We start from the raw sequence: 14,546 nt of genomic DNA, 5'->3' as shown, positions 1-14,546 counted from the left end.
TTTGATCTCATTAGTCCTTTTCTTCATGCTGTAACTGTGTGTCAGTAATGATACTGTCCTCTTTATACTAACAGGTGTATTGTATTGAACAGTCGTTTCTAGGGAGATGCTTTAATGTACAGTAGGTTACATTTTTTTTTAAAAGCCACCAAATGTAAACTTCAAATACTCCAAAAATTTTAGTTTCAGATTCTAAATTAAGACTAATTTGTATATCTGCTGGGGTTGTGGGTAGATGTGAAGTCTCTGTCTCGAGTGGCTGCACCACTGTCCGGTCCTTGTACTGGTAGCTGAGGCTGGGAGCCGCTGGCTGATCCAATTAGTTGTTCCCGTCGTTGGTCTTCGTGCTCCCCTTCAGCCGGTGACGTCTAGGTAACACTAGCTAGAAGGTACCCTTTCTCAGGCTTGATGCCAAAGGATTTTGTGTCTGGCTTTTGTCTGTTACTTCGCGGATTCTGAATATGTGAATTCGGTCCCCTCATGGTTTTCTCCCTTTAGGACTAAAGGGTGACCAAAACTGAACACGATATTCTAAATGAGACCTAATGCATTGTAAAATGTTGACATATCACATCACTTGGTTTAAATTCCACACCTTTAACTGCGTATCCAATTTTCTCTTTGCCTTTTTATTGCTACCCCAGATTCTCTGGAGAGTGAAAAGGTTGTTTGTCATTTTCCAGTTTAGATTTCTGGTTTTGTGTTACCTGCCTGCAGAACCCTACACTTGCATAAATGAAATATCTGCTTGGAGTTCATCCAGGTCTTATTTAATGTAGAATTTGTTTTGCAGCTTCTACAGTGTTTGCTAATCCTCCTGCTGTGCTGTTCTCTGCGAACTTGACTAGTTTGCTAACTTTACCAAAATCTTAGTCATGGGTAGAAATTACAAAGAGGATCCCTGTGTCATTCCAATTTTGCCACCTACATCTGTAAATTAACCTCTTATCTGTACTCTTTCCTTTCCATTAACCACCACTAAATCCAAGCACACGCATCCTTTACAAAATCTTTTAAGATGAAGATCTTAATCTAAAGCCAAGTGAAAATCTACATATACTGTATATATCCCATTATATCACGTCCTGTTGTTTAAAGAACTCTATCCTATTAGTCTCAAGAGACTGCTGGAAGAGTGTAGATAAATGGCAAATGAATATCGTCTCGTCTTTATTCAGTGCGTTTTAGTTTTTAAAGCTTGGAGCTCAGCACTTCTTTGGAAGAACAATGCATGCATATCAAATCTTATTAGATTTTTTTAAAGAAAAAATATTCAACAGCTTTGAATTGTTTAGGCATGTAAAATTGCATTTTAAGTTAGTTTCACCACCTGGCTTGACAAACCTGAAAACTGCAATTTTACATATCCGAAAGTAGTGTTCAGAAATGTGCATATAAAGGCGAAGTTAAATAACTTGATCAGGTTCTCGTGAGATTTTAATTGCTGGAATATAAAGGAATATGAAGGAATATGAATGCTAATGTTTCATCAACCATAAGCCTTAAAAATTAATATATTTTAAGTGACGCATGGTTTATTTGTTTAGATTCTGTCAATTTCCTATTGGATCAAACAAATATGTAAATGGACTATAATATTTAATTTAAATTAATGCTTGGAAAATAGGATAAATCAATTTAAAGAATTTTTATACAACAAAATGTAAAATTGCACTTTGAGGGATAATTTGTTTTAAGATTTTTTTTTAATTCACAATGGGAAGGCAGGATAAGAGAGTGTCTATTTTGTTTAGTTGGAAAATAAGATCAAAAGAATTTACACACTGAATTGTATACAATGTCCTGTAGATCTGTTGGCCTTGCTTGTGCGTTAAACAATTTTCATATCCCTTGACTTAAATTATGCTCCTTTACCTATATATCCTAGCATTTTGTTAGACTTTTTAATATCTTTACCATATGTGCTAACTTCAACATCTCCTTTTCATAAGTAGCATCTTCTAGGACAGCATTTTCCATTTAGTATGTATACATGTTTATTATCTGCATGCAGTCCCTTCACTTGTCTACCTTAAAAGTCATCTGCCAGTTACTCAATTACTTACGGTATTTCACCCCAGTGTGAGAATTCACCACTTATCTTTACACTCTGTTTTCTCTTTAATAACCAATTCTTAATCCAAACACACAATTTGCCCTGTGTGTATCCATCCCTGTTGTAACTTTCTGAAAGAGCTCTTAACAAGTTGGTTATTCAAGACCTACCTTTTTCTAAATCCATGTGGATCATTTCCTGGGATAATTATTTTCAGATCCTCTAGTTCTAAGAAATAAGTATCTGTAGCATTAAATAAAACAGAAGTCAGATTTATTGGTCTACAATTACTTGATTCATTTTTGTCAACCTTTTTGCAAATGGGTTCATTAACGATTCCCCAGGCCCTGGGTACATCCTCTGTCTTGAGTGACTGTTGAAAGAGCCGTATCCATGACTTCTGAATAACATCTTGTTTCCTCGAGTAAAGTTGATAAGATACCATCAGGCCCTGGGGGGTGATTAATCTTTGAGAGCTTCTATTGCCTCTTCTATGCCTCTTGCCTCTTCTATGATGATACTATCCAATGGAGGACTTTGACCTTCCAATGTCTGAGGCATGTTGTTGACTTCTTCCTTCATGAACACCTGAGTGAAGTATTCGTTAAGCTATTTCTCCTTCATAGTCTTTATCCTGCATAAATCTGAGTTTGCACAAAAGTTGATTGCGTCCTCAGTTCTATTTTGCCTCTTGTGTATATCTGCTCTTGTGTGTGCATGGTCTGAAATAATTTCCACTGTGTGTTTTCACACTGTATGTCGGCATTGTTTCCCTTTCAGTCACAGCTGAAAAGCTTGAATTATGGTTTTATTGTTAAAGTGTGTAGAAATAATAACACTGTAATAGTGTGAATTTGTGATATCTGCGCTTTGGTGGATGTTTCCAGTAACTGAGTGCACTCTCTGGACAGCATCCTGAACTACAGAACCGTGGCACCGACAGAGGATGCAAGCTGGACTGAACCAGCAGTTTCCCGCGTGGTAAATAATTTCAGCAGAAAATGCTTGTTAACAGAGCATCCTGGGTATCAAAAGGCTGAATAGTAAAGCTTTTACTGTTTTTTAATTTCCATTGCAATATTCCTTTCAGTTTCTCTCTTGGCTCATTGATTATCCTGTTATATTTTACTTATGATTCATTGTATGTATTATCTTTAACTTGATATTCATTATAATCATTTTTCGAAAGCGCTTTATTTTCATCCATCCATTTTCTTACCGTTTTATGCAATTCAGGTTGACGGGGGAGCTGGAGTCTATCCTGGCAAGCAGTGAGCGCAGTGCAGGGTACACCCTAGACGGGACACCAGTTCATCACAGAGTACACAGACAATATGTACACAATCACACCAGGGCCAGTTTGCCCAGAAGCCAGTTAACCTACCAGTATGTCTATGGACTGCAGGAGAAAACTGGAGCACCAGGAGAAACTCCATGCAGATCGCACCCCATCTCTGAAATTGAACCCTGGGCCCCAGTGTGGAATTTAGCCATTCTTAAGAACAGTGGGATGTCAAATGACCAGTTACTTAGAATGGCATATCCTGCAAAAGTATGTATATCCCCAATAGATGGGGAATAATGTTCCCCATCACCATCTTGGGACACAGCTTTGAAAATGCTGGTCCACTTACAGCCGCAAATGGGTTCAACTTACTCATCTTCGAGATCAAGCCACAAGAAGAAAACACTGCTGTTGTATCATAAAAACAGGAAAGCACTTTTCTCAAATGATAACCCATCCATCTTCTCACTACTTTATCCAATTCAAGGTCATGGTGGCCCAGAGTCTATACTGGGAAGAGAAGGATGCCAGTGCATCACAGGGCACAGACAGACATGAACAGGCACTCACTCTCGCCAGCTTTTCCACAGACCAATTACCCTACCAGTATGTTTTTGGGTTGTGGGAGGAAACCCATGTGAACATGGGGAGAACATACAAACTCCACACAGATAGCACCCTGGGAATTGAACCCACTGCAAGCAAGTGACGCTAACCATTGAACCAATGTGCCAACTCGCCACCCACAACATTAACTATTATAACGATTAGAGTATCTTCAAACTCCTTTCTTCAGTATTTTTAATGTCGTTTTTTTTTACTTTTCTTTACAAAGTTCCTTTAAAATATCTAGCAAATCATGTCCTGAGGAAAAACATTAATTTGAATTTTGATTTTGGATGCTGTTTTGTTTGTCTGCTAAAACAGCGGGGAGAAACACAGAGGTGTATTTGTCTGGAAAAACTAAATAATGAGCGGATGATCATTTTTGCGAGTTCCGATAGATTTTCTGTTTCTCGGTTCATTTTTCTTTTTCCTCTTTACAAACACCCCCACAAGCCAGAGATTACAGAGCAAGGTCAGGTTCATTAATTTTCCAGGTCAAAATTGTTGGTTGGGCGGTAAATAAGCATTGAAAATTAAAAGACAAATTAAAGATGCAGAAAGCACAGACTTACATTTGAACATTTGTGCCGAACATGTGGTGGTTGGTTAAGGGTAATAAAATCAGGGCCAGTCAATATTTTTTATACTGTATTCTGAACTGTAAATATGAACAAATGACTGTTAAAGATTGCTAAGTGCACTCTAAATGATCACATTTTAAATTTAAACAGTAGTTTAACTATCAGTCTCAGCAACTGCAACATTGCTGATGAATTAGTCTTGGGGACAGAAAGCAACATCAATTCCCGGCCAAGATTCATAACCCAGATCCTGCTGTGACTCTGCTTATAGTGAAGAATGATTGGCCTGGACACAGCAGGGATCAGATTATTACCTGAACCCTTCGAACCCCTTCTGAAAGGTCTGCAGTAAATCTGCTCATAAGTGATATTCAGTTCCATTCAAAATACTTTATTTGTCTCCAGTAGGGGGACGATTTAAGCAGAAAGCAGTGCAGCACACAACACATGAGAGCAGAAAAAGCTTAGAAAAAAAGTATATACTGTACTTAGATGAAAACCGAAAACGGTATTTGGGAAGGTGTTAAAGTAGGCACACATCTGTAGAGGGGGCTCTGTCCAATAGACATCATATTGATAAGACTTCTTTACAGCCACTCTTTGCAAGCCTGATGGCTCCTGGAACTGAGCTAAATTTCCTTTTACTTGTCTTGCACTGTGGACAGCGACAAACGTCTTGTACGTAAATTGCAATGTGACTAACAGTTTTCTGAAGAGAAAACGCCCCTATCCAAAACCAAAAATACAGATGAAGAAAACTAGATTCCGAGACATGCCATGCATCCTAGACATGGATACTGGCCTTGTGTACCAGCTACCCCAACACCAGTGCTGTGCTTGTAACTTAGACCTGTGTATAGGTGTTGCTGTTTTACAGACAGCATCCAGTAATACCTAGAAAATCTATCCAGATCCACTTCAGCCAGGTGCAAAGGACTGGGGAAATAATAAATCTGATAATCAAATAAACTTGAGGACCAGAGTTGTTCTAGATTGCATTAACCAAAAACATACTATCATCAGAAAAGGTAAGAGTCTTTTTTTACAATAATAACATTTAATTTTATCTTGACAGAAAATACTTCAGCACCTACTGTTCTGTTTAATAGATACAAACAAACTTCAATGGGTCTCTAAATAAATTATTTTATATCTAAGAAAATCCTTGTAGTTGTTCCAGTTGTTCAAAGAATTTGGTTTTGGAAGTGAATTGTTGATTGAGAATTATAACCCTCTATCTGCTTAAAGATGCTAGAATACCTCTCTGAAGCAGCCAAGAGGTGTGGGGAATATAGTGTAGTGAGCAACAGCATAAGATTTCTTTACATACTCTTGATTTTATCCTTTTTCTTCCCCAGACAGTTCCCTTTACGCTGCAATGAAGGTGATTTATTTTCTATTCAAGGTTATACTGAAAATTACCCATCCATCTGCTAACTCTTTTATCCAATTCAGGGTCCCAGGGGAGCCAGACCCTATCCCAGCAAGCAACAGGCACAAGGTAGGATACACCATGGACTGGACACCTGTCTGTCACATGGTGACGCACACATACACACCAAGGCCAATTTTCCCAGACGCCATAACCTTTCCAATATGTCTTTGTCAGCGAAATGAAACTGGATCACCCACATGAACACAGGGAGACCATACACACTCCACACAGACAGCACCCCAGGAATTGAATTCAGGGCCCCAGCACTAGGAGGCAGCTATACGAATCACTCTGCCTTACTGAAAATTACCCTCCCTCTAATTACCCATTGACTGGCAGCAGTACTTATCTGGGAATCAAGGACATTCGCAGAAGAACATAATAAGGGAGGACAAACTAGTGAAGACTATTCGGCCCTGTTAGTATTAGAATAGAAAATTAGATCAGACATACTACTGACTGGTATGCACAGTAGTAGCTAACTGATCCGAGGACCTTGTCCAGTCATTTCTTGAAACAAGTCAGGGGAATCTGTCACGGATGTCGTAAGGGACGAACCGTGAAATAGCGAAAAAAGACCCTATGCGTCGCGGCAGGACGGGGTTTAGCCGGGGCTCAGCTATCCAGGAAATGCCGTATAGAAACTTATGCCCTCAGGCCACGGACGTGGGAGTGACCTGGTGCATGAGCCAGGAGGAAAGCTTGAACCGGAAATATACAGTATAGCTCCAGACAGAGACACACTGAAAGGACAAGCAAAGCACAGGAACCTAGGGACAGGGTAGAGTAGGAGCGCCCTCTAGCTGTCGAGGGCGTGACAGAATCGTTCAACAACATCGGTAGCTGAGGAACTTGTTCCATCCTCTCACAACACTTCGGATAACTAAGTACCTCCTGTTCTCTAGAGCTGCAATATCTGTTTATAACAAGGTAACAAAAATTGTATATAATGTTCTGCATGAGGCTCTACTGGTGCTCTACTCTAATGTTATGATGACATCTTTTAATTTAAATTGTAGGTTTTTAACTATATTTTATTAAAAAGCATTGTAAATACGTGCTATACTCAACATTTCGTTTTGCCGTTTTAATTGCATCTACACGTACAGATCAGTGAAGCAAAACTTTCTGACCTTACCAACTGGTGCTGTTTGTTTCTCCACTTAATTGCATGTGTTAATTTTGTGAAGATCATTTCTGTCTCTATACTTTTAGATTTTTATGTCCATAATTTCAACAGGTTCTTTTTTTCTCCCAGAACCACCACGGCATCCATTTATTATAGTACAGGCGTCTTTGCTATAACGCGATAGATGCGTTCCTATAAAACCTCGTGTTATGCAAAATCGCGCAATGAAAATAACAGGGTTTATGGGAAAAATAGGGTTAGGGGCAGGCCACTCAAAACCTAACCAAATGCCTAACCAAAGCTTTACCAAATTTAATACTTATTCTAACAAAAATGTTAGCACAGTTTAAAGAGATGTTAAATTCATAATAAATAAATACTCCAGTAAATTTAGGACTTTACCTTGAAAAACCTGAAACTTTTATCACAAGCACGCTTGTGGTCCCACTAACACCTCTTCCAGCAGCAACCTTAGTTTTCCCAGGAGAGAAAGAGTTCTCTCATCCAGATACTGGCCAGGCTCATACAGTACCTGCTGAGCTTCAATGACATCATAGTTGTGAGCTGCAGGGTGGTATAGCTGCTAGCGTAAATAATAATTATAAAATATTATTTATTTTTTACACAGTCATCTGCATTTGTACTGCATGACGTTGAGAACTGGCTATAAATGTAGATTATTCCTACACGAAGAAATTTTTAAGGCCTTTTAAGGCGTTTTTCGTTGATGGTGTAGAGTCAGTTGTTCAATGTAGATAATAGAATAGTTATCTACGGGCAACAGAGCCTCCGACATCGTCATCACACTGCGAAATGGCCGGATCATTGTAACTACAGAATTCCCACGGCGTACTGGTGGACTTTAATAATCCACCAGTACGCTCTTAATAATCCATATTTTGCGACAGTATTTGGTGGAGAAAGTTGAATAGAGGCAACATTGTGTTGGGGAGCAGCTACTTTTCCATCTTTCATTTTTCAGTTTCAGTAATACTTATCGTGTTCTATACCCATATGAACTCTAGAACTCATACTGTAGTTCTCATAAAACCTCCAATTTGTAAAATAAACACCTTTTCATAAATGAATGCTGTGAGCTTGAAGAGTTGTATAAAATGAAACGTCATCGAATGGGTTAGGGATATGAAAACATGCGGGTAAATAACGTGTTTTCTATCTGCAAGACTTGAAGCTGCTGGATTTGAATCAGCTGTTGCACGGGAATTCGGAAAACAAAATCCCATCCACTTTCATTCATCTAGGCGGACAGTCTCCACCAGCCTCCGACGTCGTGTACAAATGAATCCAAACCAGAGGAAAGAGGGAAGACGACGAAAGGAAACCTGTCGGAGTCGGAGAAATGTGCACGACGCGTGGCGGGTCAGTGTGTCAGCCTCGCGCGTGGGAGTGGGAGGTGGCAAAGCGCTCCCTTTCAGCCTCTCACTAGCGGTTTATAAGGGGGGAGCGCCGAGCAAGTTGCCTCTATGGCACTGCACGGTGCGTAAGCTGCAGTCTTGAGATTGTGATTCACACTACATCTACAGTAGTAACCCCTGGATCATATCATTCCGAATGCTTTTCATTCGCCACTACAACTCCGGAGACAGACGAGAAAGTTAGATTGAGAAAGAGATCCAAATGAAGTTTTCTCACACCGTCATTTCGGCAAGACTGAGCTATACGGATGGGCTTTGCTTGAAACTGGATCAAAGGTCGCAACTGCGATTTGCACAGATTCAGATATAATTGCAAGGTAAGAGCTTTGTATGGTGATTTTGTAATTTAACGATAATGCCCACTCTTGCATCATGTGGATGTGTGACATTCATTTCACTAACAGCAAGTGGCTCCGATTTAATTTAACCGCTGTTCTAACAAACCAAGACAGAAATCAGTAAAGGTTTATTCCATGCTGAAAATAGAAGAAAAGAAACCCAACGTTTCGGCTGTGGAGCCTTCTTCGGGTGTGTGACAGGACAGAAGTTGTTTAACTCAAAAAAGTTCAAACTAAATGTTCGACCTAAAGTGCGGTCTTTGCAATGACAGTAAAGACGCGCTCTGTAGCAAGATGTCACAGAGCAATTCGAAGATACCATAGATCCGCGCTATTCAATGTGCCACACTGGTAGAAGTTGGCAGCTTCTCCGTTTCAGTCACTGCCTTATTACTAGGTACATACTCGGAGCTCCGCGTAATTTAGCAGACGACTTCCAATCTCTTCGCCATCAGTAGGTGGGTGGTCTCGTTGTATTATTTACTGTAGCAGGGATAGCAGGCGAGAGTGTTGTTTCTGCCCCTCTAGCATCCGCGGACAGTGACCGCCTGACCACTCGGCACAGAACAGCACCTCTCCGACACCCGCGTCTGTTCCACTGGAAACACCGGGACGTGACGCCAGTACCCACCTGTCTGACTTGAGCTGCAGAGAAGCAATTTGAAAGCTATAATGTCTGCAATCGGGACTTCCCTTCTTGTATGACGGAGTGCGCAGCAGTCGAAAACTAAGAATGAATCTAATTAAAATAAAGGCTACGTAGTACCACGAGAACAGCATTTTTCAATGGGTAAAATTCAGTCTCTTCATTTGAAGACATGACAGGCAGTACTTTGTCAGATTGAGCGCGATGTGTTTTAATTCTTAATTCAAAGTAGGTCTGTTTTAAATTGGTAAAAACATACCATTTCATAACCGAGCTCTGTAAACTTGAATAGATGAACGCAAAGAAAAGTAACCGAAAGGGTTACGGATATAAGAATATCCGGGAAAATACTGCATATGCTTTCAATCCATATGATCAAGCTGCTGAATTTAAAACAGATTTTGCATAGCACATTGGAAGACAAAATCCCATCCATTTTAGGCGTTCAGGTAGGTGTTTGTTGCCCAATTAATGGTAGTCTTTCCCTGCTGGTTCACGATGTGGTCTTGATGCAAATTCATTTTGTCTGTTCTTTAAAACAAGACGTCCGCAGGATTGTACAAGTAACAGGTGTTCCTATTCAAGGTGAGCCGTGGAGACGGAGGAAAACAAGTTTTTTATGATCTTACAAATGTTGAACAAGGCTTTCGGAAATTTACCTCGGTAGTGCCTCGGCATCCCATGATACCAATTATCGCATACAGTAGATTTGAAGAAAGTAGAAGCAACTTATGTGGGTTTGTCACAGTACTGTACCCTGAATTCTTTTCGTATAAGCGGTTAGCGTACAATTTAACTAGAACACATCCTCCCACGGGGAATCATGTTTGGTATTGATTTATTGATTAAAACAATATCTTCCTATGTAGACTTCACAAACCTGATCATTTTAATTAGCTTCTTTTTCGTTGTCACGTGGTTTGTAACTACAGTCATAAAGTATGAAGAGAACAGAAATACTGTAGTTCAATGATTTCTATTACTGACGCTCTCCACTGCCAAAAAAGAACTCGTACTGTTGAATAGATCAGCAGAATAAAAGTTAATGAATTATGGAACTTCTTGGTAACTAGATAACTGTTCGAGTCATTTTTTATTCAAACCCCGTTTTTCTTTTTATTGTATGGGGGTGTTGAACTGTCTGATATGTACACACTGTTCATAAACCCTACAGTTCACAGCAGAGAAAAGAGATTTCTTCAGACAGTCATGATGCCAGTGCTTAATCAGAACATAACAAGAACAATCATTGCCGGCAACACAGCGCATTGGCCACGGGCAGTGACTGCATCGCCACATGTGGCATTCTGTTTTTGTGTTCTGCGCTGTATTGGGTGTCACTTTTCATTTTTAGAAGATAACCGAAACTTGGAAACCATTTCTCACACAGTATGGAGGTACGGTAATTGACAGAACAGGATTTTCCAACATTAGACCCCCCAATTCAATGACAATCGCTGTCTGCTGGGACTGTGAGGTAGAGGAATAAGTACTCTCGCTCATATTGATAATAATAATGATAATTGCTTACACTTATATAGCACTTTTCTGGCCACTCCACTCAAAGCACTTTACAGGTAATGGGGACTCCCCTCCACCACCACCAATGTGCAGCCATACCTGGATGATGCAACAGCAGCCATAGTGCACCAGTACACTCACCACACACCAGCTATCAGTGGGGAAGAGAGCAGAGTAATGAAGCCAATTCATAGATGGGGATTATTAGGAGGCCATGATTGGTAAGGGCCAATGGGAAATGTGGCCAGGACACATACTCTTTTCGAGAAACCACGGAGAGTCAGGACCTCGGTTTTACATCTCATCCGAAGGACGGCGCCTTTTTATTGTATAGTGTCCCCATCACTATACTTGGGCATTAGGACCCACATGGACCACAGGGTGAGCACCCCCTGCTGGCCCCACTAACACCTCTTCCAGCAGCAACCTTAGTTTTTCCCAGGAGGTCTCCCATCCAGGTTCTGACCAGGCTCACACCTGCTTAGCTTTAGTGGGTTCCCAGTTGTGAGTTGCACAAGCTTCAGTGGGTTCCCAGTTGTGGCTGATGTTGATGCTCAGTATTTTGTTTGTGTCACGGGAGCTGGTCCTGACTCCCGAGTAGTGCATTCACATCGGTTGATGTAACTAGCTTCACGCTGCTACTATTTTCGACCCTCTGCAGACGATATAATTCCGGAAGTGACTGGAATAAGACTCAGGGGGCGTGACACAGGCGAACAAGTCCTAAGGTAGTGTTAAGGAGAAACCGGGGCGCAGTCCAAGGTCCAGGAGCCGGGAGATAGTGGGAGCGCCAGGCTTTGAGTAATAAGGAAAGCAATGGACAGGTGCACATACAGTAATGAACTAAAATAGGAAAGGGTCAGAGTGACCTTAAGAGGAAGGATGACGATCGTGACAGTATGGTGCTGTTTAAACACTAAGAAAGAGAGCTTCTCATTTACCCATACTGGTACTTGTTGGTAGATTTATTTGATTTTGAGACTAGTGTAAAATATTTTGAGTGCCGTAAGACGTTTATGGTCTTGTATTATTTTGCAAACTGAAATAGTTTTTGGAGGGGTGTGTTCACTGTATTGACATTGGCAATACTGTTTCAGGAACTGCATATAAGCAAGCAATTGAGAAAAACTGTAATGTTCTGATTTTTTGTGAGTTTGTTGATTGAGTAAAAATCCCATAAAGCTTGAAGTCATTCAGACTTAAAGTATGCTTCCAGGTGGACTCCAATGGTGAAAGAACTGAAATGGAGAAGTTAACTGCTTTTACCACTTATTTCCAAAAACTGTTTAGTTCTGATCATGCCTAAAATGTGGTATATTGACAAGAAATGAATGATACAAAATGGTTCTACTGTACCTCACTCCCAGTTAAAAATAATCAGCCTTAATGTCAGTACCCCACCTACTCAGGACCATTCAATCTCTTTAAAGTGATCATGTTAGTAGGTTTTTAATGGAGAGAATTCAGAGTATTTCTAATTTAATTATGAAGGTGTTTAGCTTTTACAATAATAATATTGGAATGTATTGTCATAAATTATATAAAACTAAGATCCAAAATCCTTTGATTGCACCGAGAGAGTCTCTTATGTGTTGATGTCTCTTCTACAATAATGTAAACTATATGCATAGGGTTGCCAGAAAGAACTTAATTGGTTCAACTAACGCGCAAAATAAATTGATCTAATTGGATAAATTAATATGAAACAGCAAAGGTGAAATTTCTCTTTTGATTTGCAAGTTTGAAATGTGGAACATGATGCAAGTGTATTGATTTATGCCTTCCAGGCATGAACATTTTTACATCTTTTTTTTAAAAGATACTGTGTAACTAGTATATATAATCAACACAGGAATGTGTTTATGGACAGAATATTCAAGGGGCAGCATTAAATATTATACAGTATAAGTGTTGGATTCTGGTTTCAGTGAAAAACGATGAAACAAAGAATATTCCTTATGACTTTGTTTCCCAAGATAAATGCTTTAATGCCATAACTGCACTAGAAGGAAATAGCTTATGCTCATTTTTTCTACCAAGATATTGATGTATAGTACTTGTTAATTTACATGCCACTCGAGAATGACCACTCCAGTGAGCTAAATCCTCAATAAATACTTCAGCTGAAGCTGACTGAAGATCAGCTCACTGATGAGATGGGGATCTTAAGGTCTCTGTGCGCTTTTTCACTGAATGCTTCCACTGCAATTTCATTTCATGATGATTCTATAATATTTACACTTTCACTGCAAGCGACTCATTTATTATTTAGAACTCGAGCTTTATTGCTATATGTAACTGGTACAGGTACTGGTACAATGGAATTCTTACTTACAGACAGTCTCTTGATTGTTAAAAAAAAGTGTAAAACACAAAGTGCAGACAGTGGATCAAGACAATATACAAACAAACAGTAGACGATGTACAAGTAAACAGTTCGAATGTAAACAAGGACTGCAGATGTGCAATAAATGAAATTACAATGAGGTAGATGGTTTAGGTGTGGTCCGAGGGACATGACCAAAAGTGTTCGCCAGTCGCACTGCTTGTGGGTAGAAGTTATTTTAGAATCTAGTGGTAAGTGTCTGCTCTTGAAAAGGATATTCAACTCAGGTTTCACCGAGATTTGGACTCAGATGGCTGGATTCAGAGCCCGGAGGGCTAACCATTACCCATGGAACTAGATACTGTGAAATTAGTGTTGTAAAAGAGTAACTGGATTGCAGAAAGTAAAGGATATTTATTATGGCCAAACTGATCAGTCTGAGAAATCAGTAGGGTGATTTTTGCTGTCTTTTTCTGCAGTTTTGCTGAGCAGTATGTGCATTGTGTAACAGTATGCGTTTTGAGTGAAACCTATTTGACAAGGCAAAGGGAATTCAGCACCTCGCGCCTTTTCTGTCCCCTACAGTCCCAAAGTTCCTCCTGACCCTGGTCTGTCCTTCTCTCTGGTGACTATGCCTTCTGCCAGGACCATTCAATATTTTTCAATGTTTCTCCAAATGGTGAGAGAACCACAGAAGTGTTACTCTTGACAGTTGATTTCCTTCTTGGCAGGCTGCTGAGTTGCTCTCTGACCTAATTTCCAGGACACTATATTTAAAATATACCTCCTACAAGTAAGCATTTTAAAGGAGGTGGTAACCCTCCAGAACACTCTCAAAATTAATGGAAGTACATTTCTGTATTCTGAATATTAAGCCAAAAAAATTGAAAAAAAATCCTCATCTGTCACAGGAGCAGACAAAGTCACTTTTGAAGTGGGTCTGCTTTTTACTCATTGCCCTTTTGGCACCTGAACTATAAAATAATTTACTCTCTGATGGCAAAGAAAATGATTACCAATCCTGACTGGCATTCCATCCAGGGTGTACCCTGCCTTGCGCCCATTGCTTGCCGGGATAGACTCTGGCTCTCCTGCGATCCTGAATTGGAAGAAGCTGATAGAAAATGGACGGATGGAATACCTATCCTACCAAGGATTTTTAATTATATTTTGAATTGTCCTTCTGG

At 39.9% G+C, this 14,546-nt stretch overlaps 1 protein-coding gene across 5 annotated transcripts in view; it reads left to right on the top strand.

Annotated features, from left to right (window-relative positions):
- The first annotated feature begins 5,766 nt into the window (after window positions 1-5,766).
- The window catches only part of opn7a (opsin 7, group member a), a 65,275-nt gene continuing 56,495 nt past the window's right edge, over window positions 5,767-14,546 (top strand). For 2 of the 5 annotated variants that reach the window (XM_088644319.1, XM_088644325.1), the window contains exons 1-3: window positions 6,805-6,893; window positions 8,355-8,472; window positions 8,713-8,845. The gene's annotated coding sequence lies outside the window, so the exon portion shown is untranslated. Of the gene's footprint in view, window positions 6,030-6,804; window positions 6,894-8,354; window positions 8,473-8,710; window positions 8,846-14,546 lie in introns of those variants that run through there. The other 3 variants (XM_088644320.1, XM_088644321.1, XM_088644322.1) reach the window with 3 other exon arrangements.

Source organism: Lepisosteus platostomus, chromosome 8 (genome assembly GCF_059453375.1).
Source record: "Lepisosteus platostomus isolate fLepPlt1 chromosome 8, fLepPlt1.hap1, whole genome shotgun sequence".
NCBI lineage: Eukaryota > Metazoa > Chordata > Actinopteri > Semionotiformes > Lepisosteidae > Lepisosteus > Lepisosteus platostomus.
Note: the sequence above shows the minus strand (reverse complement) of the source record. Positions and strands in the feature narration are given on the sequence as shown.